The sequence below is a fragment of the Stegodyphus dumicola genome, chromosome 1, assembly GCF_044657685.1.
Source record: "Stegodyphus dumicola isolate Sdum_Otavi_A_Nest chromosome 1, ASM4465768v1".
In the NCBI taxonomy this organism is placed as follows: domain Eukaryota; kingdom Metazoa; phylum Arthropoda; class Arachnida; order Araneae; family Eresidae; genus Stegodyphus; species Stegodyphus dumicola.
Window position 1 is genome coordinate 140,026,276 of NC_140768.1, and position 26,578 is coordinate 140,052,853.

General features: G+C 36.2%; 1 long non-coding RNA gene across 1 annotated transcript; it reads right to left on the minus strand.

The window, feature by feature from the left end:
• Positions 1–628: 628 nt before the first annotated feature.
• On the minus strand, positions 629–25,783 carry LOC146999276 (uncharacterized). Its single transcript, XR_015042384.1, has 2 exons — positions 25,570–25,783; positions 629–2,201 (listed from the first exon to the last, which is right to left on the minus strand). It is a non-coding gene; the product is annotated as an uncharacterized LOC146999276 (long non-coding RNA).
• Positions 25,784–26,578: the final 795 nt, after the last annotated feature.

Here is a 26,578-nt window from a genome sequence, read left to right on the forward strand (position 1 = left end):
AGACTAATTCTGTTATGTTAAAGCCAAAATTTGGCCGAAGATAAAAATAACTTCGTATTCTTGTATTAATAAGAATTTTAGTTTCAGTGCCGCTAGCTTGGCGAAGAATGAGTAAAGTAAAAATTTATTTTCTCCTATTTATTTTATGGTAAATTGTAAAAATCATATGTATTAAAATTTTGTAAATATACGTAAATACTTGAAAGTTATGTAAAAGTAGAATGTAGTCTAGAAGCATAAAATTTTAGATGCTAAAAGTAAATGCTCAAAAGCAATAAATTCAAAATTTAAGTATTAAACTGTAGATAAAATCATGATTTAGAGCGAAAGCCTGCATGTTTAAAGATGAATTAAGGGGGAGTTAGAATGAATGTGTTTTGTAGGGTTCTCAACCTACACTTGAATTTTTAAGAATGTTAAAGTAGTAATCGAGTTGTAGAATGTCGAGTAAGGTGTGTCTATTTGGTCGTTGAATTCTAACAAATCATGGTGGTTAGGGGAAGTGTTGTAAGACTAAAACACGAATATTGCCGTTTGACACCACACATGGTGGAGAGCCAGGGTAAAGTTAAATTAATGTTTGAATAATTCAATGAATGTGAATTAAGCAGTAACTAAGGAAAACGAATCGTTTAAAAACAAAAATTTATTCAGTGTCAAGAAAGTGTAAATTATAATGTATTTAGAAAGATACTGATACTTATTCCTTCCAGATGCTGGAAGGAAAAGAACAAGATTGATTGCTGAAGTCCAGGAAATGTTGCTGTAAGAAGAGAGATTTATATAAGTATCTACAGAAATTTAGTATACCTTTTGTTACATAAGATTTTTTTTGTGTAAACGAGGCTCTTAAGAGTTAGTTCAGAATTGTAGAAACCTTACAACAGGTCGTTTGTAGGACCTGCTTCCAAGTTTTCCAAATTCTGGCAGCGGCAAATGTAGGGTTTATATTTATTTTAACTAACATTTATTTTAAGTTTAAACTATTTTTCCTGTCAAGCCTTACTTTCCCCTGGAACTGCCAATGCCAGAGTATGTAAATTTTAGTAGAACGCGCAAGGATTCAAATTATCAGCGGAAGTATTCTGAGTTAAATAGAAAGGAAACGAGTTCGAGGTGTGCTGTTCTTACTTCACGAGCGCGGAGGTAGTTAGCCAGTAATTGAAGAACCCCGCGTTTCGGCCTGTGTGCTTGCCTGGAAGTATTGTTAATCGCTCAACGTGATATTCAAAGTTTGCTGAATTAGCAGCGGTATTGTAAAACGCGGTGAGGTTAGTTACGTTTAGAGAGCCTCGTAGTTAGAGTTTTGTTATTATTTCTTTTCAGGTTCTTATTTTTATTTGACCGCCGGGTCGGCGTAGTTTGTGAGCGTCAAGAGCACGCACTTGTAATTTATTACGTTGAATAAAAAGGGACTTAAACCCTTAACAAGACTCTGTCTTTTATCGAGTTTCAACAGTCACCTCTTGGTTGCGTGCAAGTTGGAGGCGCGCAACGCTACAACGGTGATCATAACATGTGAAAAATCTCTCTGGATTTCACTTAATTTCAGCTTTGAAAATTCCTTATATATTTTGGTCTTTCTTATTTACCTAAATACAATATTTCATTGAATTATTAATTATCAGATAATTATTTTTCGTCAAAATATAGAGTGAGCTTAAAAAATGGTCTCTGATTTCGAAAGGATAGAACTTTAAATACCAAAAGGACTATTCTGCTCAAATTTTTACAATAATTACATAAACTCAAAAAGCCTTTTGTGATATTGATTAGAATCACGAACTCTTGATGTGCGTATCACTTGTTATGCAGGGAGCAGCGAAACGGTAATCTAGATCATTCAAACATCCTGAAGCGTATCCGTTGTGGTGCAGTTAACAACTGCGTGGATGCAGTCCTGTAGGTCATTCGGAATTTATGGTAGTAAAAGTTCATAAACCATGCGCTTCACGAACCTCCAAAGCTAAACGTCATGCACGATGAAGTTAAAATCGTGGCCACTTGCAAAAACTCCTATCATTGGGTCCAGCTCATCCTGCCATCGAGTTGGCAGATTGTTTTTGTCTGGCAGATCACAACACTGCTTGTTTTGGCAAGTTTTAACACGCAGGTGCTTCTTTTATATATTTATTTGTTGCAGGATAAGCGCCATTTACGATGCCACTGCCCTCTTGCTGCCCAAGTCAGGACTAGAGAATCTGAAACCAAAGATATGAAAATGCTTTAATTGAGCTTTGAACAAAATTTCATCAAAATATTCAAGTAACTATTAGTTATATGACATCTTCAAATCAGGGATAGTTTCTATACTCTCTCTATACTTTCATTTGGAAGCTAACCTTTTCTCCAGTGTTTACATTTTTGATATTTTTCGAAGATCATCCATTTAAAATTCTTCAGATGATTTAATGCGGATCAGACGGTATAGTGGTTAGGGAAACCTACTGCGGAACTGAAGGGCCCGGATTCGAATCCTGAAGAAGGCATGGATGTTTACAAATGTATAGTGTCTTTGCGGCATGGGGGTGCTCTAAATATATGGCAAGCCGAAAGTCGTCTCATGTGGTTTGGTGGTAGGTGAGAAGGGTGGGAGACCCTCGGACCACGCCCCGGGCACTATCCCTCAAAATTGCCGTGGAAGTAGAACTCCAACCTCCCTGAGGCTCTGTCAACCATTCTTCCATGAGTGGCAGGACAAGACAACAACAATGGATGATTTAATTTTACTGTTCATTTTTCAAATACGAAAGGCGGCTGGAATAGAATACCCAGAAATTGTTTCATGGGTGTTTGTGTGAAGCCTTTTGAATTGCATAAGATGTTACCTGGAAAGCAAGATTATGTTATTACTAAATATTTTTATAAACCTGCAAAATATTCTTCCTCCTCGTATGGAGCGCCGCTAACAAAATCCTGAAGTGTAGGGAGAGTATTTGTAAAATTCGGAAATATTTGCAGAATGCGGAAGATTTTCCGGGAAATGATGGTGAATTCCAACGCGGTATTGACCCATACAAACATCTATCACTTTATATTTGATCATAGGTGGATGACTTGATTGTCAATGACCTGACATATGTCAGCAGCATTATCAGTTACCAAATCATTTCCAAGTTCGTGAAGTTAATTCATTTTAAATTCCTGTTTACCAGATTTTACGCTTTTTTATGCAACAAAAGAAAATTACATGCCTGATTTTTGCATCGCTTTAAAGATACTTGACACAATTGCTTAAAAAATTAGACAAGTTTTTATAACAGAAACAAAAACAAAAAATTAAGTAAATTGATACAAAAATTAAACAAATAATCTTATTTCGGCTTTTTTTACAATGCTGTAATGCTCATATAAAAAAATCACGCTGATAAAAAAAATAATCACACTGATCAGTTTTTTTTTTTTTTTTTTGTTGTTGTTGTTTTGTTTTGGAAATATATAAGTTCGCTAGTACGTCGTGGTGATAGAGCTTATGTAGTTTAGAGTGATAACAAAGTAAGAGGCATTTTGAAATAGAATTTAAAGTATGTTACTGACGCATATGCAGATTATTATTGCCACTACATGACGTCAAGCACGTTTTATGTGACGTAATCTCTTTTTTCAGGGATCGAAATTTTATGTGGCATTACAAACGATGACGAAACTGAATTCTATGAACGCAGTAAACGTTGTTTATTAATAGAGGAAATGCCAAATGAAGTGGCTGAAAATGTGGAAATGAGTTCTCATGCCATTTCTTCGGTTTATATATTTGCTGTTGTCCCTGAGATTTATGATTTAATTGTACTTCCTGAGATTTATTTGCATTTAATGTTTCGAGAAAGTTTCAAGAACCACTAATTATTTCCTATTAGTATTTCAGTACATATTGTTAATTTAATTAAATAATAACTACAATAATCATCCAAGTAAAGATGTCTACGCAGATGGAATGGAAGTCTATAACTATTGTATAAATCAATATAATATTGCTGCATTTGACGTGTAAGCACTATTAAAATTAAAATTAAAATTAAAAAAAAACCGCAAAATCATGTTTTGAGACTAATAGCCCTTTTTAGCTCACACGAATAAGTTTTCGATAATAAATAAAAGATGATTGTCGCTTCTCATTAAGTCCCCCCCCAAAAAAAACTGAAGGCTTTCAGCTTTTATATTAGGCCCAAAGGAGTTTTTCTCCATTTACACCGACAAAAATGTTTTGGGAACGTTTGGGCTAAAAATATTTAGAAACAGCATGCCTTTAGAATTTCCGATAGACAGTCTCGCGCGCTGGAGATAAAAACATTTTATTCCGTACAGTTTGCTGCCACTGTTGGCTTTAAAATCGTTGAGTTTTTTTAGTCAAAAAATTTGTTAAAGTTTAAAAAATATGAAATAGATAATAAAACAAATTTGAAATTCAAGATTTGAGCTTCCAGGTGCCCATGTTAGAATGGAGGACTACACTTTTCAAAATTTGATGCGTCTAGGTATCGTTATTTTTTCACAGTGCGAAAAACATTAATAAAATACACTGTAAGCGATAAGCGATAAGCAACGGAGGACGTGGGCACTGTCCCTTTACCAAAAGGTTAATCGGTATAGCACCACGTCCACCTATATCTAGAGCCTAAAGAGGAATCACAATACGCCACGCACCGGGCGCCCAAACCCAAAGCCAAATTCAACTCGAGGGCAGTCCAACAAACCAAATGCCCACGAAAGACAGTCCCAACAACCGCCCAGGCCCCACATTTATTAAATAAAATAACAAAAGCATACAGGGCCTAACAAGGGCGAGTTTTGACAATAAGCAAAAATTTTACAAAGGTGTAATACACACAAATATAGAATATACATAGGCTAAAATACAGTCTGATGTTGGGCAGCCCAATAATATACAATGAGTAAAATATAGACAGTAGAATTAAACTTAATGACAATATAATATAAAAACAGAGAACATAGTGACATAATGAATGTAAATGATTACAGCAATACACAGAGGATATACCAAAAGAAATAATTATATAAGAATACAATAGCCATCAGTGTGTGACTGGAAGTACTGATACATGGGAAATGCGTAAAGCATTCAGAATTCGACTTAATTCAGAAGACTAACAACTGGATCGGGATACATTGCATAGCCAAGTACATATATTTGACAAAGCAACATATTGAAAGTCAGTGTAATAAACTAGATATTCGCTATAACAAAGTCATGTTACAATACCGCAGGTAGTGATGTGATACAGAAGAAGTAAGTAGCGTACAATATAATTTGATCTCGATACGCATTCAATCCCTATAGTACAACAATAGTTAGGAAAAAGGAATATGTCATACAAAATATATTTAGCAGGCAACTGTGTTTAAGATATACAAATGTCGATACATTGGTTACTACCAATTATGGTACAGGACTCGTACCACACTTAGTAATAGAATGTAATAACGGTACAATACAATTGATCACGTGGTATTGTGGGAAAAACATGCAATAAGGCTAATTATACGATTATGAGGAATAAAAATAACATATTTAACCTGCATAAAAGTTAACGAATATAGGATACCATACAATACTATACAATATTACAATACAATACAATACGAAAAAAATTAACATATTTAAAATGTACTAAAAGCCAACTGATATAAGATACTATACAATACTATACAATACCACAATACAATACGATACAGTAGATACAATACCACAATACAATACGATATACGAGGGCCATCCAGGAAGTAGATTACGTTTCCGTCTGTGTCCGCTAGGGGCGGGGCTAGCGCGGCCATCTTGGGGTCAGAGCGTTGCGCAGCTCAGTCTGCATCTAGCCGTGCTAGTGAGAGGTTCGTGCTGTGCTCCGTTCAGATACTGTGACGGTTTGAAATGTCTGCGTTAATTGAAAATCCCGCGAGCTGCGAGGTGCGCTCAGTAATAAGGTTTCTGACTGCAAAAAACTGTAAACCGATAGAAATCTATCGGCAGCTTCGTGAAGTGTATGGGGACAACATTATCACTGAAGGTGGAGTGCGTCAGTGGGTCATAAGATTTCAAAATGGCCGAACCAATGTTCACGACGAAGATCGAAGTGGGAGACCCAGCATAGTGACCGCTGAACTTCTCGAAAAAGTCGATGCTAAAGTCCGTGAAAATCGAAATTTCACAATAACGGAACTTTCTTTGAGTTTTCCACAAATTTCGCGAAGTTTGTTGCACGAAATCATCAGCGAAAAGCTTGGTTACCACAAGTTTTGTGCAAGATGGATTCCAAAAATCTTGACAGAGGACCACAAAAATCAGCGAATGGCTGCAGCGTTGAACTTTTTGGACGCTTACCATAAGGATGGTGACTCTTTACTCGATCGCATCGTTACTGGTGACGAAACATGGGTGAAACATGTGAACTGTGAAACGAAATTGCAATCAATGCAGTGGGGGCACACAAGTTCTCCCCAAAAACCCAAGAAATGCATGCAAACAATGTCGGCAAGGAAGATGATGGCGACTGTTTTTTGGGACAGAAAAGGTGTAATTTTGGTGGACTTCCTGGAAAGAGGCACTACAATAAACTCTCAAAGGTATTGCCAAACTCTCCAAAAACTCAGAAGAGCAATTCAAAACAAGCGCAGAGGAATGTTGAGCTCTAAGATCTTGTTGATTCACGACAACGCCCGGCCCCACACGGCAAATGTCACTCGTAAAGTTCTTGAATCTTTTAAGTGGGAGTTGTTTCCTCATCCGCCGTACAGTCCCGACCTGGCACCGAGCGACTTCCACCTATTCCCAGCAATGAAGAAGTGGCTGGCTATGCAGCGTTTTGATGACGACGCACAGCTGCAAGAAGAGGTAACGAAGTGGTTGAAGGCGCAAGCGGCCGAATTTTTCGACGAAGGAATTTCCAAGCTCGTACATCGCTACGATAAATGCCTTAATTTGTATGGTGACTATGTAGAAAAGTAGTATTTGAGTGTGGCTTTCATCTGTATATAATAAAATTTGTTTCCTATACTTTGTTTATTTTTTTATTCCAAAACGTAATCTACTTTCTGGATAGCCCTCGTAGTAGATACTATACAATACTATACAATGAAAATACAAAATACATTCAGTGTTGGTGACACAAAAATACATTTAAAATTGTCATGACACCAGTGATGAAAATACAAAATACATTCAGTGTTGGTGACACAAAAATACATTTAAAATTGTCATGACACCAGTGATCCTAATGCAGCAAATAAATTGATGCAGTTACCTGCATAAAAGTTAACTAATATAAGATAGCATACAATACTATACAATACTATAATACAATACAATACAAAAGCTAATTAAACGGTTATAATGAATAAAAATTAACATATTTAACCTGCATAAAGCCAACTGATATAAGATACTATACAATATTAAACAATACCACAATACGATACGATACAGTAGGTACTATACAATACTATACAATGAAAATATAAAATACATTCAGTGTTGGTAACACAAATATACATTTAAAATTGTCATGACACCTGTGATCCTTATGCAGCAAATAAATTGATGAAGACAGTTAAATGTGTTACTATATATTTGCAAAGGATGAAATATAGACTTAAGTATACCACAAATTATGAACATATATTATACAGTGAAAAACACAAAATACATGCATTTTGCCACAAGGAGATGGTATAAATACATATAATGTTGGTATAAATATAATGGATATATTTAAAACAATGGATAATGGTTGGATATGTTATACAATGAAAATCTCTAGCGACCCCAATACATTCTGTGTTATTATTACACAGAGAATTAAATGTATGATAGTACATGGGCAATTGATGAAAAGAAGACAGTGACAGTATAATGTATAGCCAAATATGCAAGTATATGGTATACCGATGTTTAGCAGCAACTGGCAAACAATGTATCATTAATACGCACAACTAGATATGCCAAGATATTATATACTATTATACAGTGAAAAACACAAAATACATTCAATGTAGATATTATCATAGTGCATTATGAGGGAATACAGACAGTTATATGTATGATAATACATGGACAAAAGATAAAAATAAAGACAATAACATTATTATTCATAGGTAAATATGCAGATTTAATATATTCAGATATTTACCAGCACCTGGTAATAAATGTACTATAAGTACATTGATAGCTGCTATGGACAGCAAAGAGATTATTAGGACGGGACATATGCAACAGATAAATATGCGAATTCAATATATTCAGATATTTAACAGCACCTGGTAATAAATGTACCATAAGTACATTGACAGCTGCTATGGACAGCAAAGAGACTATTAGGACAATACATATGCAACAGATAAATATGCAAATTCAATATATACACATATTTAACAGCACTTGATAATAAATGTGCATATGCAAAAGATAACATTATTATTCATCGGTAAATAGGCAAATGCAAGATATACAGATATTAAACGGCACCTGGTATTAAATGTACCATAGGTACAGGGACAACTGGTATAGACAATATTACCTGATTGCACTTAGAAAAAGATGCTGAGAGGGAAAATACAAATATTTGACTGCTGCTATACACAGCGACTTATAACAGATGGATTACAATGGTTACAAACACTTCAAAGCATAAAAGTAGATGGGTTACAATAGGTTATAATATATACAACCTGTTGAAGAAGTTGAATCATATGTCGATATTATAAGGCACAAAGATCAAGTCCAAGATTCATCAGTTTGTCAATTAAACGGACTATCTTTTTGACTTAATGCCGCTGCTTAATCAAAAAACGACTAAAGGCAGTCCTATCCGTTGGTATCCGTTGGTGGAAAAGGAATATGGAATTCAGTAGTAAGTGGACAATCGATTAGATAGTGTTCTGGATTGCCCAGTTGTCCACAACTACAGAGTGCTGAGGAAGAGAGTCCATGTCTCTCGAAATATAAGGGAAAAGGCCCATGGCCCGTAATGTAGAAGATCAGCTGTGGTGGCATGATTAATAAGTCTAAATCTACTTTAGGGACATGGGCAAATGCTCAGTGACCAGTTTCCTCCGAACTCCATGCATTTTGCCACAAGGAGATGGCTGTGAGAAGTAAGTGACGCCTTAGATTAGATACTGGGCGTGAAACCGTCAAGGTCTGTGTTATCTCGTGATTCTGTGCTGCTTCTTTAGCAAGCCTATCGACAGTTTCATTACCGTAGTTCCCCACATGAGCTTTTGTCCATTCTAAACAAATGCGTAGATTTTTATGTCGAGACAAGCTAGTTTGAATGTCCACAATAATGGGGGATGAATGCAGAGGATTTAAAATGGCATACAATGTGGAGAGACTATCGGTAAGAACATAGGAATGTGAATATCGATTATTAATGATTGTTTGTATGGCTTGTCGAATAGCAATAGCCTCACTCTGGAAGACGCTGTTAAAAGAAGACAGATGACATTTCCACTGGTGAAGAGTTGTCTGATCTAGCAGTATGGCTATATATGCACAGCTAACCTGATCTTCCAGTTTAGAGCCATCAGTATAAAAAACCAGATCAGCATGAGAAACTTGATGACTCGGTTTGAAATTAACTTTAACTCCCGTTCTATAGAGGGAGGGGTGTTGATCTTCTCTGTTTATTGCTGCTTTGTAATCCTGGGAGGAGAAAGAGTGATCTCCAAACTGAACTGAACAGCCAAGTTATCTAATCAACTGATAAGCTGCGTCCTTTTCAACTGCAATAGGTAAAGGCAAGACTCCAGCTGCAACTGCAAGGGCGTTAGTTGGTGATGTGTGGAAGGCACGAGTGATATTTAAGAGAAATGGTCTCTGTATACTATTTAAATGTCGGACTTTGCGTCCTTGCATTGGTGCTGCCCAAATTGCATCACCATATGAAACAATCTTTTCAGTTACTGTTGCATATAAAACTTTAAGAAGCTGTGGATTTAAGCCCCAGTGAATTCCCTTCATAAGTTTAAGGCGTTGAGCAATCACAGCAGTACGCTTCTTGAGATCTAAGACATGGGGAATCCAATTGAGTTTGTCGTCGAAAATAATTCCAAGGTATCTAAGTTAACGTTTAATACGAAGTCGCTTGCCATTTATGTATATTCTCGGCTGACGAGTCATAGAACCACCCTTCTTAGGAATGATCAGAATTTGCGATTTCTCTTCAGAGATTTGCAATTTAAAATCTTCACATCTAGTCTGAAACAAAGAACAGGTCTCCTGTGAGTTTGCTTGAAGTTGATCACGAGTCCTACCTCGCACTATGAACGCAGTATCATCGGCATAAGTAACCACAGTAGTATGTTCAGGCCATGGCTGCTTAAGGATAAGATTGTATGTCACATTCCAGAGAAAGGGGCCCGCACATGAACCCTGCGGGCACCCTCGAGTCTGACATCTAATGTACCAAGCCTCCATTATAGGAAATGATCAAATGTCGATCAGACAGATAATGTGCAAGAGTATTATATAAATTGCGGGGGCAATTGGCATCTCTTAATGCATATAGAACTGCCGGCCACCACAGCGCATCGAAGGCGCTCTTTAAATCCACTGAGATAAACGCTGTGTGGTGGCCGGAGAACTTATTACGCAGGATGGTATCTTGAACTTTAAAGCATGCAGTGTTGATCTTTTGTTGCGAAAACCGTACTGAAAAGGACACAGATAATTTGTTAAGTGCAAATGAAATCTCAATCGTCCCATAAGAAGTTTTTCAAAAGTTTTGCCAAAAGCTGACAACAAACAAATAGGGCGATAAGAATCGGCTCGGGCTGGATCACGGTGTTTCTTTAAAAATAAGATGGTGTTTCTTTAAAAATAAGATCACCTGGCCAATTTTAAAACATTGAGGAAAAGTGCAACTATTGAAAAGCTTATTAAACAGGCTTTGGAAGAGACTGAGATTGGTGCTAATAATCAATTTGACAATATAGTCAACACCATCTGGATCCGGTGCGCGCTTATTAGGGAGTTGGCGTAAGACTTGCCGAATTTCTTGAGTAATAAAAATAACATCGTCTGGTGTTTGAAGACTAGAAGTTAAATTTCGAATAGTCTGATGAAAGGAGGAATCAGTTGAATTATCTGTAGAAAAAACCATGTCAAGGACTTCTGATAGAGTTGATTCAGTCAGGTGACTATTAGGACTAACCGTAGGTAAAAGATGGAAAGTTGCTGGCTTAAACAGCTTGTCGGTCGCAATCTTATGATGAATACCATAAACAGATGTTGTCTCGGAGCAAAATTTGCGCCAGCTAGTTAATTTGGCACGTATAATCATTTGTTTGTAACATGCTCTTTCCTGTCGGTAAAGAAGCAGAGTATTGGAGCTGATATTATCTCGACGCTCTTACTTTAGCCGACGTCGAAGAGCTCTTCATTTTTGTTGTTGAGTACGAAGCTGAGCATTCCACCAATTTAATGCACATAACTTCTTAGTGATACGAATAGTCAAAACACTATCACATACTGTTCGAATGGTAGCCATAAGATCCCTAGTAAAATTTTGTAGATCTTCACGAGAATGCAGAGATTGAAGACGAGAATGATAAGAGGCCAAATTGGCTTGAATGGCTGCAGTAAACTGTCTGACCTTTCGGCCAGGTAAATTATAACGCCGTATGATGGAGGTGGCTGTAGTTCCTGCGAGTGAAAAACGTATATAGTTATGGTCTGATAGACTTAGACCCTCAATTACTCGCCAATCTTGAAGAAGAGAGGCCATAGGCAAAGTAGACAAAGTCAAATCTGGCCAACCATGTGATTGTTGACGATCAAAAGTCGGAGGAGCATCATGTGAGTTATGTTTCACAAGATTAAAACTGGATATAAAATTTTCCAGAAGTCTACCCTTTACGTCCGTAGTAGCATATCCCCACGAAACATTATGAGCATTAAAATCACGAGAAAAGAGCAAATTTGGAATTTGAATTGAGGTCAGTAAATCTTACATCGCAGAGAGCACAGGTTCGATTTCTGAAGAAGGTGAGGAATAAATGGAAACCAGAAGGACTGTCAGATGATGAACTTCCAGAAGAACAGCAACAATATCTCGCTGCGCAGTGACAAGTAAAGGAGACCAGGAAGGATCACAATTGACAATAATTGCACGGGGTGAAAGTAAAGGATCTTCCTTTTGATATAGTATCCAGTGCAGTGGAAAGCCAACCGCCTTACCATTTAGACAATACGGCTCCTGGATTAAGATGAAGTCAATATGCTCGGAAGTAGCATATTCTACAGTCTGTGCCGTCGCAGCTCGAGCATATTGAAGGTTTATTTGCAGACATTCCGTCGGTAAAGCCGTAACCATCGAGACTCAAGGCCTCCGCACTACTTTATGACGTCACAGTCGTCGATCCTCTAAAAGCGAACATCGCCCGATAAGAACTGTGCTCCCTCCCGTATTTCTTTAAACTTTGTTTTTATATATACGTTTCATTCCGATGCTAGTCAAAGAATAAATTAGCAGTGATATTTCAATTGCAATAAATATTTTTATATTTTATGATTTCCAAAGAAAATTGAAAAATAACATGAGAATTACCTTAAGCAAACATAAAGGGAAAAGTAAAGGTTTAAACAGAAATAAACAATTAAACAAATTTCATTCAAAAAAAGACTTTTTTCAAAATTCCCTTTTTATTTTAAATAGATTAAATACAAATCATATACACAGATAATTAATCATAAATAAAATTCACTCATGTTGTTTAGGTTATGCATATTATTTATAAAAATGAACAGAAAAATTACTTGAATAAATATTTGAGGAAAAAAATAACAAAGGCGAAAATATACAGAATTTTTCCTACGTTTAAGAATTTCCTTACTATTAAATTCTCAAAATGAAATAGCAATATTCATATGCATTACAATAGAATCAATATTCAGTTTGTAGAATCAAAATACTCAATATTGTCTTACATTTAAAATAATGTATGTGGATAAATTACATTATGAACAATTTGTAAAAAAATAAAAAAATCCACTGCAATTTTTATATTCAAAATAAATATTAAAAATATTGTACTTTAACAAAATTAATTTTTTTTTTTTTTTTTTTTGTCCACTGAATAAAAAAATAAATTATATTTCATCTTATTCTATTTTGTAAAGTTAATTGATTTAGAAAGTGAGTGGCTCATATCTAAATATAACATAAAGGAGATGAATGAGTTGTAAAGGAAAAAAAAAAAAAAAAAAGAAAGAAATACACTAGTGCATTTTATTTTTCATAATCTGAAATATGCATCATGTTAATGTGAATAATTTTCTTCTTTTACTGCAATTTCTTTTTTCATTTAAATTTTGCAAATGTGTGTCATTTTTCACTTTACAGTAATTATTTAACAATATATTTGTTGAAGACCAAAGGATCATATTTATTATTTTGTTGTTAGAGTGTCCCAATTCACAGTTTGTTTCTTCAAATAGTTCTTCATTTAATATGATATTGCTTGTAATTGAAATAACAACATTACGCTGATTTGATGAATTTAAGAAAAGGCATTCATATTCACTACACAGTTTTTTAATAACAATATAATTAACTAAGACAATATTTAAAACACTGTCATTGGGACAATAAAGTCTACCCCTATCTAGATTTTTGAAGTAATCAAAGTATGCATGTTCAATTGTTTTGTCTCTTAACATTTTTTTTCGCAAAAATTACATACGAACAGCTGTCTAATGCTTATATTATACTGACTTCCTGATAATTGCCTATACAAACCAAATCGAGACTCCAAATTATCAGTCTGAAATTTGCCAGGCAATATGTAATTAAGATTTAGTTCAGAAGTACAATATGATGTTACTTCAAGCAATGAATAGGTACTTAATTTTAATGCAGAATGAGTTTCTTTACTGAAGATGCCCGTATCACAATCGAATTTTTCCCAACGCTCTAACCAATCTGAAAAATAATGTAAAAATATTTTTTTCTCATCATTTTCCGAATTTGTTAGCGGGTTTTGATATACATTGTTTAAACGCATGCCTTTGTTAGGCGATTTAACGTTAACTATATTCCACCATATTACAAATATTTTAATAAAATCAGATGTGTCTTGGAAATGTGCAATATTATTTTGTTTACCTATTTCTAAAAGGCCATTCTTTACATAATCACTGAAAACTTGTAACACAAGTTTAACATTTTGTTTCTCAAGATAACACCTTTTAGGTGAGGAGAGGGATTTAATGCTTTATATGATAAATTAAAACCATATTTTACCAAGGAGTTAAATTCAAGTTTATGCATTTTTTTAAGTGCATTCCATGATGCTGTTTTCAAAGAGGTTTGATTAATATCATTAAATGATGGGAAATACATACATTTTTCACCTTTTTGATTGACCCAGTTGTTACGAACACATTTCAATAAGTGAACAGTATCAACTAAATAAAAAAGAGGTCTAGAATTGCCACAGGGGTGAGGATATACAATTCGTATTTGGGGAGGTGAAACAAAGAATGACATACATTTTCTGTTAATAGAATTATTATCCGTTACGACACATATTACAAAAAAACCAATTTCTTCTAAACCAATAATAATTTTTTTTTACAATTTCATGTATTATTTCAGCATTTATTTTATTGGTCGGCAATATATGAATGACATCTTTGTATTTTGAACTTTTGGGCCACTTTTATAATTTCCTTTATACCCGGGAACGCAACAAGGATGAGGCATTCTTCATTCCTGTTTGGAAGCTTAGCTTATATACTATTTTTAATTAATTACCAGTCCTGGAACAAAATAACAACCGAATCAAAGCGCCCGAATACAAATGAAGCAAGTTAACGCCGCGCGAAAACATGTTTGGAGTCTCGGCGGTTAGATCGAGCTCTGTGACGTCACGAGCTTTCAGGGGAGGGAGTGCGGAGGCCTTGAGTCTCGATGGTTACGGTAAAGCTCGTTGCAGAAGAGTGGTATTAAGATCTTTTTGTATATGATCCAATGACGAATCAGATACTAAGTTACCTGATGCTAGACTGTAAGGATTGAAGTTAGTAGTCTGTGTTTGCCCTGATCAGCTGGACGCGACGTTGATACTCTGGACAATCGGGGTGGTAGGCGGGATGGGCGAAGTCATGTTTGGTACCGTAACTATTATTGGCTTCGCCACAGTTGATACATTCAGGTGTTTGAGCTGTGCAATCTTTGAGCCCGTGATCTCCTGCACAGTAGGAGCAGTATTTTCGCTTACTCTTGCATTCTGTTTGCACATGGCCATATTGCTAACAGGAGTAACATCTTTTAATTCCAATAAATTCAGTGGCTCTGTGAGCTTGCCAGCCGACGAAAAGTTTTCGCCGACGCATGACCGCAACAAAACCTGGGGAGTCACATTCAATAATCCATTTAATGTATCCCTTCCGTCGCTCCCTGAGACGGAATAGCATCGTGAATGCTGTTTCTGGCAATCCCGTGGCTCCGCTGAGTTCTGAAAGTACTGTTTCCGGTGTGATTGATTCCGGTAAATCATGGATAGCAATTCTTGGTTTTCGTCTGATTGGTCTACTGACATCTGCCGGTACATCAGAGCGCGTGAGTTCTTGTTCGAGTGTCGCAACATCATCAGGGGTTTGACAGAAGACCTCCAAGCCTCCGTTATTTATTTTACTAATACGATCTATTCCGACTTTAAGTTGTGAGAGCGGAACTTTGGTATTAAGCTGTTCTTTAAGCGTATCACTAGTAGTGTCAGCATTAGGACGAATAATAAGGCTAGGCTTTTTAGGTTGTCGAACAATATCCGCAAAAGATGGAGCAAGAGCCAAAGCCTGATCAGTTGTAGATGGGAGAACAGGTGACTGGAAAGAATGTTGTCGAACCGCTTCACAGCAAAGTATGGTAGATGTATTGACTTCAGCGTCCACCAGTTCTGGAATAGGTAAGCCCTCAGGCCCCTGTAAGGCCAAAATTTGCAAAGTTGTCAGAGATTGTAACAGATGCTCTCGAAGGTCCGAAGATAAGAGGATTCTGCCCCCTCTGCTGGTGGTAGCTACTTTGCGTATATCAGCACAGAGTAGTGCAATTTTTTCCGCATAAGGTAAGTCAGAGTCTAACAAATCGGGTGCACTAGTAGCCCCCTGTGATGTTTCTCTGGCAGTTGTTAAAACAGATTTACGAGTCATTATAAAGTAGTAAAGAGCAGTAATAAAACATAGACTAAAAGTGCAATGTCCAAAAGTCACTAAGAACGATCAGGTTAAAATGTCTATGTGACACGTGACAACAGAGAATAATACAAGCAAAATTCCTGTATAACTAATCAATATACACAAAGTAATGTTTAGACAGCAGAATGACTAAAATTTTAACTGACTCAAATACATATCGAGGTATATTATCAGCAGTTAATAGCAATACACTAAATATAGGCAGAGATTATAGATTTCAATCTTCACAATATGAAACAACTAAGTCCAGTAAAATTAATTAAATTACATTAAAAAAATATATACATATATAAAGTGATACAATGCTTAAGGAATATTATATGACAGTTGAGAAATCAAGAAATATACTTAAAACACTATTTTAATCAATACAAATGTCAATAAACGAAAACCGAACACTTGTCGAGTGAGATTCGACAATAGCCTAATGACGAGAACTGGATCTCGACAAAAAGTTCAACTTCTCGACAATGTTAAAAATTTCGCGAAAATCAACTGCCAAAAGGACAAACCCTTTGGAGCTAACACATATGAAAATACAGTTAAGCCTATTTATATACAGGGTGAAATTTAGCAGAAGTGCACAAAAACATAGCTATTATATCCTATCTCGTTAAATATCAATACAAGATTATATTAAGTAATACAAAAAGATAGAACTTAAAATTTAACACATTTTGATCAAAACCCGGTATAAATATCTCTAAAATTTGAAGAGTTATGAATTTTTGAAAACAATTGTCTAATCTCTGGACTTAAGCAAAAAGTTAAGCCTACGTCATTAGGTTACTTTTAAGCAGAAGACATGAAAAATGAACAATGCCCTCGCCGGTTTTACCTGCACCTCTTTAATAATACGTGCTCAGTGTGCTACCGTTGCACCACGAAGGCATCCTGGAAAGAGAGAAAAAATACCTCATAACATTCATGCAGATGCTTAATTTGATTTTTTAAAATTAAGTACAGGGCGATAATATTTAGTGCCGACAATTTCAAAAGTGATACAGCCCTTTATAATGATTCGACGCAAAATGCCGTTCGAAACTAATTATTTTTAGTCCCTTTTGGCTAAAAATGTTCTGTGACGATTTCATTAAAAAAATTTCGAATTTCAACTTTAAATTTAACTTAAAATTTTATCATTGCTTGAATCGGTATTGGCTTGTTTCTCAGATGTTTATATATAAATTTATATAAACATCTGAGAAACAAGCCTCAACAAGCCTCAAAACAAAGTACTCAAATTTACGTGTAGATTTGGTAAATACAGTGTGCCATTTCGTAGCGATTGTCTGTAAAATACGACCTGCAGAACCCACCTATAGATAAAAAGTATTTCAGTGTACAGTACAATACAGTGTGAAACACTTTACCTCCTTACAAAAATGCTCTTAGGTGGCGAATTGAGGTAACTTTTTCAAATTTGCAAGTGTTAGTAGTCACTGTGTTGTTATTGTTCTTATGCTCACTTGTCTGACAGTAACATCAACCCAAACCCATCAAGTTCCTCGTGGCAAGTAACTCAAATTTACACCTGTCGTTGGCAATAGGCTTGAGCACCTTACAGGTGACAGTGTGGTTTACCTCAGTTCCGCCCCTTAATTTTGATGGAGAGCAACCCGGGGGGGGGACGGCTCCGAGTGTCTCCCACCTCTCTGTCCTTCCACAAACCACATGAGAACTTTCGGCTCACCGAATATTGAGAGTGCCGCCATACCGCACCGACATTATACATTTATGAACATCCATGTCTTCTCCGGGCCCTTCGGCACGGCAGTCAGCGACGCTAACCCCTATACCGGTTGGGCGGCAGCTGGCGGTATGAATGCCATATACCCTCCCTTTTATTTCAGATCGCCTATCTGACTCCTGATCAGAAGGTTGCATGTTCAAATCACCTCCGGATCAACAGTTTGAGATTTTGAGATAAGTATTAAACATCAATTTGTAAACAATAAATTCTTTTAATAAATCAAAATATGTACATAGTATTAGAAAAACATTAACTTCAGCAATGAACAGAATGTGTACACAAACTTGAAAATCAGAGGGAAGAGTTCTTTTTCACAACCCCGCAGAATCGAGATTCTTAGTGCGCGTGCTCTAGAGCATGCGTCAGCAACCTTTCGGTCCTCGAGGTCGCAAAATAAAATTCAAAGTTCTTGGCGGACGCCACCCATTCCAAGCTTCACAATCAAGCATCAAACGTCATATTGCGAACTAGTTTTGTTTAAAAGATATATCTCAGTTGAAGTAAATAGCAAATATTTATAATTTATGCTCGTTAAATAAAATTTTTTTTGATATGTCAATGTGAAATTTGTATTTGTAATTCGTCTGCTAACTCATTATAATCGACAATATAATTTGAGTTGCATGCTCTTAAACAATTATCTAAGTGCAAATCATTAATTTTCGAACGATACTTTGACTTGAAATAAGTCATATTCGAAAACAACGTCTCACGATTATAGGTATTTGATCAATAAGAATTCATATTTACCGTACATGGCTTTAAAATAGGATGTTGATTTTTGTTTAGCAAGCCCAAATATATCTTATTAGTTTCAAAAGATTTTAAAATAACATCATTTTGCAAACTTATTATCTCTAATTCTAAATTTTCCATATTGTTAAGATGAAAATAGTTAAAAATTGCTGCAACCTTGTTATCTCCATCAGTAATAAATATTAAATAGATTTATAAAGAATTTTAAAATAAGTCCTAAATTCGCAAAGTCAGCAAATCGAGAATCAAATTCAGTTTGCAATGCATACACAATTTGAAGACATGAGTCTGTATTCCTATTACGCTCTTTCAGACTTTCTATCATTTTTTTGGTATTGGTGAAATGCGTTAACGATTTTCTTAAGATATGAGACCTATACAATTCCAACATTGACTTGAAGCTGTCATGCTCAAGCATGTTTTCCTCGCTCAGCTAAACAATCTCAGTGTGCAAAAAGAATGTCGGTAAATTGTGTAGCTTTGCCATCTTCCAAAAAGCAGTTTAAATAATCTATGTTGTACTCCACTTGTCTTCGTTACTGAATTGATTATTTTTATAACAATAGCGATTACATCTTGGAATCCAATGATTTTTGCTCACAGTCATTGTGGGTGCATAATGCAGTGATATACAATAAATTTTGGGGGAAAAAAGGATTTTGTTGGCATAAAACTATGAATCCAATATTATTCCCTGTTGTTGCATCAGGTTCTTCTATTTACAATAAAATCAATGTAAAATTCCTTACCTGCTGCATCTTCAGTGTTCCCGACGCCAGGCTTCTAACAATTACGTTTTACAGTAAGGGTTTCTATTAGAATTAACAGGCCATTTTGTCTTTCACTTATTTGTTCAAGTAAAACACTAATATAGACTATTTACAAGGTAGGTGATAATTATTTTAAGACAGTACATTTTAATTGTTCTTCTGAGTCTGAAATTTCGTCTTTACGCTCCTCAGAGCGGTTCCAATCTGGCCTCGTTCTCAGAACTCAATTAGAGAAAAAGTAGAGAAAGAGATGCCCGCCATCTAGTGGCAACAATGGGACATCCTTCCCACCTTTTGATTTTACCTCGATAAGATGGGAAAATCCCAATCTATTCTCTTCTTGTTGTCGCTGCCGACAAACATTAAGTTATTTTTGTTGATAGTCCGAGTAGATCGTTTAGATGGTTTTTGCACTAGGATAGCTAAATATTCATCACGAAATCTTTTGCGAAAGTGTTCTCTTAAGTTCTGTAAGAACTTGTATCTTTTTGTCAGATTGATGGCATCCATGTAGTCTAAGTCTGGTACTCCGACGTCGTACACAGCTTGTAGAAACATTGAAGGAGTTAGTGCCGTAAGATCATTTGGATCTTCTGAAAGGTACGTAAGGGGTCTTGAGTTAATCACTGATTCGATATCACAAAGTATAGTCAACATTTCCTCGTAAGAGACACAGGACTTTCCGAGAACATTTCTCAACATCTTCTTCACTGTTTGTACCAACCTCTCCCACCAACCGCCCCACCATGAAGCAGTTGGGGGATTAAACTTCCACTGTATTCTCATACTAGTTGAATGACATTCTATTTCTTTCCAATCTACCGATCTTAACAGATTTTCAGTTCCAGCGAAATTAGTGCCATTGTCGCTGTAAATAATACTTGGACGACCTCTTCTGGCAATAAATCTTCTTAATCGCAAGATGAACGCATTTGTTGATAAACTTTCTATCAGATCAAGATGTATCGCGCGATAGACTGCGCAAGTAAAGAGCAAGATCCATGCCTTTTTTTCTTTCCTTAAATAAAGAGGACCGGCTACATCGACTCCGGTCACTTCAAACACCAGAACATATCTAACTCGATCTTCAGGAAGAGGTGCTTGAACAGTCTCTATATTCTTTGCGCTATATCTTCTACAGCGAACACACTTCATAAGAACTTTACGTACTGTTTTTCTTCCTCTCAGGACCCAGAATTTCTGTCGAATATTGGCTAGTACGAATTGCACACCAGCGTGGGATAGTCGCAAATAGTAATCTAAAATTAACCTATGAACTAAGTATGATTTGAGGGCAATACAATTGGACAGAGAAAATTTTCTTCTTCCTCTCTTCTAGTAATCAGCCCACCAGCGGCCGAGCGGTAAAGACGCTGAACACTGGTAGTTCGGTCTGAGGTTCGAATCCCGCGAACGGGCTGGCTGCATGGGCGTTTTCGTGGTTTTCCCCATGTGTAACGTGTATACGAGCCAGTTTCCCTTAGAAAGTCCTCCACGAAAGGCATCCCTCCCTTTAGGCAGATAGCCCTCGTGTGCTTTGCCATAATTAAATACACCACACCACCACTCTTCTAGTAATCTTGGTCTTTAACCGAATAAGGCCATCTGAGTCAAAAAAGGTACAAAGGTTTCTAACTTTAAGTTCTTTGACAAATGCTTCTATCTGCATTATCTTGCATATTTTCTTTTCTACGCTTTCTATTTCAGGGATAGTGAGTTCTCCTGATTGTTTAGAATCTGGTCTTCTGCAGTTGTTTATAAATCTGCATATCCAAGCAGTTATTCTTAACATTTTGTGGTAAGATGAATATTTCAAGAAAAAAAAAAATGTTCTATCCTTTGCGTATTTAGTGCAAAAATGACTGATTTCCTTTTTCTGAAATCACTATTTCCATGTCCGGTATTTCCCTTTGTCTAGGCCATTCTTCTTGATTTTTCTTCAGCCAATCGGGGCCCTCCCACCATCTAACTATTAAAAGTTGTTTGGCTGTGCAACCTCTTGATGGGAGGTCAGCTGGATTTTTTGTTCCAGCAATATGTTTCCACGTTTTTGGATCCGTCAGTTTCCTAATCACCCTGACTCTGTTTTCCACAAAGACAGCCCAGACAAGCTCTTCTCTTTGAATCCACGTCAAAACTGTTGTAGAATCCGTCCAAAAATGCGTTTCCACATTTTGCCATTGTAAACCATTTAAAACAGAAGAGCATAGTCTGGCACCTATCGTGGCAGCTGTCAATTCCAGACGAGGGATCGTAATAGATTTCACGGGAGCTACTCTAGACTTCGATGCCAACAGATGAACTTCAACTCCAGAATTCGTCACAGTTCTCAATAAAACTGCAGCAGCATACGCTACTAGCATCACAGAATTATTACTACTAGCATCACAGAATATGTGAATGCTGCAGAACTTCCTATTATCCATGCTGGAATGTATTAAACGTAGTAGGGATATTTCTTTTAAGAGAAAAAGGCTTTTATACCAATTCACAAAATTTTGTTTTGTACTCTCGTCGACTTCAGTATCCCAAGAAATTCCTGTTTTCCATAGGTTTTGCAACAATATTTTAGGATACAAAAGAACAGGACTCATAATTCCAATAGGATAAAATATTTTGTACGTTACAGCGAGAAAATTGTTCTCTTCGTTATTATATCCATTTCAAAATCTTCTAGCCAATTCAAAGTTAAATTATCTTTCTGAGAGTTCCATAACAGACCCAATACGGGTGAAATAGTTTCCTGTTTCAAGTTATCTCTGTTATGTAATCAACCTCGAAGATTAAACTTTCCTTCATACATAATTTCTCGAGATTTTTCGATGAACTGGATCATCTCGGATTCTTTGTCAAAACTGGCAACAACGTTATCTACTTAGAAGCTACGCAAGAGTTTAGCTATCATCTCCGTATCATATGGAGACTTTTTCATGTACTTTTGTAGATAGAATTCTATAACAGCTGCCAAAAGGAAAGGACTACTCTTAACCCCAAATACTACTCTAGTATGACGAAATATTTTCGTTTTCTTTTCTTCTACATCATTCCACCAGAAAAACAGAAGCCAGTCTCTATCTTGAGGCTTTACACTCACCTGTAAGAAAGCCTTCTCAATGTCTGCTATAGCAGCAAACTTGCCTTCACGAAATCTCAACAAAAGAGAAGGAATTAGTTCTATCAAATTTGGTCCACTCTCCAAACACTGATTTAGAGAAGGAGACGATTATTTCTTCGCAGACGCATCAAACACCGGTCGAATTGGTGTTGGCTATTTTCTTTGATCACCGGTCTATGCGGCAAATAATGTTCATAGTCAACCGCTGTATTTTCTTTAACTTCTTCGATCACTCCTAAGTTACACCAGTCATTAAAAACTACATTGTATGAAGATAATAAATTTTGAGATAGAAGTTTCTGGGTGGTAGATTGTAGACGTTTCAAAGCTAAATCCTTGTGGGTGGAGAGTGGTACATGATTCTCCGCCCACGGAAATGCGACTTCATAACGCCCTTCTTCGTTTAGAGATACAGAATTTTGGAACTGCAATTTTGCTTGCAAATCCCTTTCCTCTCTACTCTTCTTTGTAACTGGATCTGTTATTCCGATAACATCAAGCCTCCACAGTTCTGACAGCGTGGCATCAGAAATGTGTAAAGATAACGAAAGCGTGGGAAAGGAATTTTCTATTTCATAATTGTCAGTGTTCGCTTTCCCCATGACTGTCCACCCAAGTCTTGTACTTACAGCAACTAATCTTTCCCATAGAAGAGCTTCGATTTTACCTGTAAATAAATTTGCAGCAACATCTGCCCCTAACAACAAATGAATCTCTTGAGGGTTCTCCTGGAATAATCTGTTATTTCCATTTTCAAAAACATCACTGACGTAAATTCCTCTTCTTCTAAGTTCCCAAATCCAGTGTATATTTTTGATTTTAGGGACCGAAGAACATGTTTTTCTTTCATCCAATACATTGATTTCGCAATTATACCGTTTATTTACGCTACCCAATTTTATTCTATAACGTTTATGTTTTTCCGAAACTTCTATGCCACCGAAAAGTCCGTGGGTTACACTTTGTTCACCTAAGCTTCTTAATTGTAACTTTTCTGCTGCATACCTGCTTATGTATGAGTTTTGACTTCCGGTGCCAATTAGCGCTCGAACAAATTGGTTATTTCCTCTTCCATATATGCGAACAACTAAAGTTTGCAAATATACTTCTGAACATCCTGCTTGATTTGAAAGTACTTTATTTTCTATCTCTTCGTCTTTTTTAATTTCCGAAACCTCGACAGAAAGATTTTGTTTATCACACATAATAATTGCATGCTGTTTTTTACAAATAGAACAAGTTATTTTTGTTCTGAACTTTCGCGCTAAATGATGTGGTTTTGACATTTATAGCAAACACATTTCCTTTTTAAAATGTCCCTTTTTTCATGTAATGATAAGCCGGAAACGAAACTACAGTCATAAATCTTGTGGAATTGATTACAGAAGACGCAATTCATATTTTCCTCCCTGCATTGGGATTTTGTAAACAAATCTGTAGCGGTCGGAATCTTCGGTTTATTATGTCTATTTGTGAGACCACATGCGCTTTTCGTTGCAGGGGGGGGAAGAAGACTGTCGCCGATCGGATACTTTTTGCTGTTGCGAGACCGTTGACCTTGTGCGTTCGCGAGATGATGTGGTGTGGTGTGTTGAGTTATGGCAAAGCACACGAGGGCCGTCTGCCTAAGAGGAGGGATGCCTTCGGGGAGGACTTTCTAAGCGAAACGGGCTCGTATACACGTTACACATGGGGAAAACCACGAAAACGCCCATGCAGCCAGCCCGTTCGCGGGATTCGAACCTCGGACCGAACTACCAGTGTTCAGCGACTTTACCGCTCGGCCGCTGGTGGGCCGTTCGCGGGATGAAAGTTCTGTGTGTAAAAATGACATTAAATCTTTTATGTTATAACCGGTGCCAACATTTTCTGTTCTATGAAATTCAAGCGTTAATTCTGAAGGCAATAACTGAAAAATCATCGGACACAGCAAAGCGCTGTGAGATTCCGATACAAAATCTAACGCTTCGAGACATCTAATCTGTGTTTGTACTTTATCATACAAGTTACGAAATGTTTTTATGTCATTCGCATTTTTTAATGATTCAACATTCAGCAAATTATTCATGTGCGCATTAATAAGAATGTCTCTCCTTCCAAAACGGTCGTGTGAGATTTGAATTGCTGAATCATAATGTTTTGGCGATAACGGAAGTCCTTGAACGCAACTAGCAGCTGTTCCTCCTAAATATGCTTTCAGGTAATTAAATTTGTCTACTTTGTTCAATGATTCGTTATTATGTATTGAGGACTCAAAACTATTCCAAAAAGTAAGCCATTGACTACTGTTCCCATAAAATACGGGAATCGAAAGTTTTGGTAATTTAACATTAGGTGTATCTTTTATATTTTGCTGAGTGTTCGGTGCATTTAAGTCATTATCCTGGACCGAAACTGCTGAAATCTTCGCACTTAAGTCATGATTAAGTTCTTTAATCCGTTTCTTAAGCCTGAATTTCCATAACGTTATCTTCTCGCGATATTGTTCTGTAATTTCGAATTCATCTGCACTCAGAATTGGTTCAACTTCTACATCGGTATTAGATAGTGTTTCGTTTTATCATTAAGCTGTTCTAACAATTCTTCGAGCTCATTAATACTAACTTCTGATTTATTTAATTCACTTTCGATTTTTTTAAACAGTTTTGTAACGGCAGTTCTTAAAATACTTCTTTTCTTTTTTAATTGATCTACTTTTTCTTCTGCCATTATCTTCTTAGATTCAAACACTTACACAAAATACACGTCTCATGAAAAAGAAATATTTAACTCTTACTTAGAAAACAAAATTATTCTTCTGCTGAATACTTCAAGAACAAGTATTAAAATCTTAAATTTTAATATTCAGCTTTTGAATTCACTTTATTAAAACTTTTCAAAAAACCTGGCGTCCCTGTTCGGGCGCCATAAAAATGGTGCATCAGGTTCTTCTATTTACAATAAAATTAAATTTAAAATTCCTTACCTGCTGCATCTTCAGTGTTCGCGACGCCAGGCTTCTAATAATCACGTTTTCCAGTAAGAGTTTCTATTAGAATTAACAGGCCATCTTGTCTTTTACTTATTTATTCAAGTAAAACACTAGTATACACTATTTACAAGGTAGGTGATAATTATTTTAAGACAGTACATTTTAATTGTTTTTCTAAGTCTGAAGTTTCGTCTTTACGCTCCTCAGAGCGGTTCCAATCTGGCCTCGTTCTCAGAACTCAATTAGAGGAAAAGTAAAGGAAGAGATGCCCGCCATCTAGTGGCAACAATGGAACACCTGTCATGGCTAGGGCACCGTCAGTTGTTATTGACGATAATTTCTCAATTTTTCTTAGCTTCAATCAAAAACGTTTCTATTGCACAAAATAAATTCTTTCCTCGCGTGCGCTCTTTAAGCGGTAAGATTTTAGGCCATCTTGACACTTATTGCCAATTGTGCTGTATCTGTTTTATCTTTCGATTGGCTCAATTATAAGGAAAAATTGCATATTTGTTCATACCTTTTATAAGTTAGCGTGGCCTGCGATTATTCTAATTCTTCTCGTAGCAGTTCGAGCTGACAACTACGTTGCATTTATAAACGAAACAATTTCTTTTTTCTTCCTTGTACGAAGTAAAAAGGAAGTATTGTAATCGCGAAAAGTTTCAGGCAGCATATTTCAATGAAAATATCCATTTTGACGGCTAAAAAATGCAATTTAACGATACTTTTGCGTGCTATCAAGACTCCTTTCTTCAAAAAAAAAAAAAAAAAAAGTATATATATATAACTGCTTTAAAATGAATTCTGAAGAGAATTTTTCGTGGGGTCTGTACAAACGTATGTACGTACGTGTCTCGCATAACTTAAAAACGAGTAGCCTCAAAACGTTGAAATTTTGTATAAAGGACTGCTATAACATGTACATGTGCACCTCATATTTTGGTTGCAATCGGCAGAACCAAACGTATATAAATATATTTATATATATATCCACTCTACT